This window comes from Cryptomeria japonica, chromosome 6, assembly GCF_030272615.1.
Source record: "Cryptomeria japonica chromosome 6, Sugi_1.0, whole genome shotgun sequence".
Taxonomy (NCBI): Eukaryota; Viridiplantae; Streptophyta; class Pinopsida; order Cupressales; family Cupressaceae; genus Cryptomeria; species Cryptomeria japonica.
The window spans coordinates 646,541,699-646,544,446 of record NC_081410.1 but is presented as its reverse complement, the minus strand read 5'-3'; positions in this window follow the sequence as shown (position 1 = coordinate 646,544,446).

Below are 2,748 nucleotides of genomic sequence, written 5' to 3'. Positions count from 1 at the left end.
TGCACCTAGGATTCCTCAGTAGAATGAAGTTGTTGTAAGGAAGAGTACGATTATTATAGAGATGTCCAAAACTATGTTGAAAGATGCTAACCTGCCTAATGCGTATTGGAAAAAAGTTATGCATACTACTGTATATATTCTTAACAGGGTACAAGTCAGAGTGAATCATACAAAGACACCTTAAGAGCTATGGCATGGAAGAACACAATCTGTCAAGTATTTTAGGATATTTGGAAGTAAGAGCTACATAAGAAGAGATAAAGAAGACATGGGAAAGTTTGATGCAAGATCAAATGAAGGAATATTCTTGGGGTATTCTACAAACAGAAAGGCATACTGGTGTTACAACAAAAGGATGAAGAAGATTGTGGAAAGAATGAATGTCAAACTGAGTGAGAAATGGAATCATGTTGTACCTAAACCTGAGGTTGAGATAGAGGATGCTCCAGTTGCTGCAAAAGAGGAGTTCTGGAAGAAAAAGAAGAGACAAATACAAAAGAGAAAGAACCTGAACAAGCACCTAAGGCACTTGCAAAGTATGTGTGGAAGAACCATTTAGAAGATCAGATCATTAGGGAAAAATACAAGGGAGTTCAAATAAGAAGAATACTTGCTGAGACTAGTGAACAAGAAATTTTTTATTTCCTATCTCAAGTGGAGCCAAAAACTTTTGTAGAAGCTAGCAAGGATGAAGGTTGGACGAAAGTAATGGAAGAGGAACTGTATTAAAATGAAAAGAATCAGTCATTGGAATTAGTACCTAGACCGGTGGACAAGAATGTGATAGGAACATAGTGGATGTTCCGAAATAATTTGAATGAAGATGGAAAAGTCACAAGGAATAGGGAAAGACTAGTTTGTAAAGGCTATTCACAAGTTGAAGTTGTATATTTTGAGGAGACCTTTTCTATGGTAGCTTTGATGGAAGCTATAAGGGTGTTTCTTGCATTTACTGCAAATATGAACTTTAAGGTATATTAGATGGATGCCAAGTCAACTTTCATGAATGGGGATATTGAAGAAGAGGTGTATATTGAACAACCAGATGGGTTTCAATTGTCAAATGATCTAGATATGGTCTGCAAACTCAAGAAGGCACTCTGTGGACTCAAGAAAGACCCTAGAGCCTAGTACGCAAGGTTGGATAAGTATTTGTTCCAACAAAATTTGAAGAAAGATACAATATATATTAATCTTTATTTCAAAATTTAAGGTGATAAATTGTAAATAGTTGATGTGTATGTTGATGATATCATTTTTTCAAGGAGATGATAGTGTTTGTAGGAGAATTGAATTAAAAATGTTGAAAGAATTTGCGATGTCAATGATTGGTGAGTTGTCATTTTTCCTTGGTCTACAAGTGGCATAGTTAGAAGATGGCATTTCCACTTCTCAAACCAAGTATATCAAGGAGATGTTGAAGAAGTTTGGTTTGGAGAATTGAAAACTAGTTGGAACTTCAATGGCTATTGGTTGCAAGTTAAGTAAGGATGATGGATCTCCAAAAGTTGATCAAAAGCAATATAGGTCGTTGTATTTAACTACTTCAAGACCATATATTATGCATGCTATCTATTTGGTTGCCAAATATCAAGCTAATCCAAAGCAATCTCATGATCAAGCAATGAAAAGGATATTCAAATATTTGAAAGGGACTCCATATTTTAGTTTGTAGTACAAGAATGATGATGATTTCACTTTGAAAGAAAACACATATATGTTGATTGGGCTAGATGTGCTAATGAAAAAAGAAGTACAAATGGTGGTGCATTTTTCTTGCGAGACATATTGGTCTCTTGGTTGAGGAAAAAATAGGATTTAGTGTCATTATCTACTGCAAAAGAAGAATACATTGCAACATCATCTTGTTGCACTCAATTCATGTGGATGAAGAAAAATATTATAGATATTGAAGTGATGTATGATGAGGCAATTCCTATTATGCATGACAATACAAGTGCAATTAATATTTCAAAAGAATCTAACAATGCATTCAAAGACTAAACACATTTCTATTCAATACCATTTCTTAAGAGAGAAGGTTGTAGAGAAGGAAGTCAAATTGGAGTTTGTGCCTACAAAGGATCAGGTTGTAGACATCTTTACCAAGGTATTGGTGAAGGATACCTTTGAGTATCTCAAACAGAAGTTAGGGGTTATTTGAACCCGTCCTTCAAACTAGATGCATAGCAATGGTGCATCTTTCCAAGGGGAGTATCAAAGTTTATCTTTAGCTTTTGAATTGATGTGGTGGCTACTCTCAGGGGGAGCAGTGTAGGTTGTGGTTTCTTAGTTGCAAAAAAAATGATTGTAGAAGAGAGTTAGTTCTACTATTGAGGAGAGAGTTATTGTTTGCAGTTATGCACCCTTTGTCCTTGATGTCAAAGGGGGAGAGAGATATGGTAAGTGGGATAAATATACAATTGTTGGTTGGTGGTACAAGTGTTGTCATTAATGACAAAGGGGGAGATTATTGGAAACTTGAGTTGTGTTGTTGTGTTGTCATTGATTTGTCAAACATGTTCAGTTGTGTTGGGACGGTGTATATGGTCCGAAAATGAGTTTTTTAGTTATTGTTATGTTGTCTAGTGGTGATAACAAGTATGAGTTGTTTCTGGAAGGCTACAATAATGGAAGTTACAATATGCAAGAATGAGTATCTAATATCTTTATAAAAGAATTATCTGTATTCCTTTGGTTCTTGATGATGATGAACTACTATTTTGGATATAATGTCTATGTTTTGTG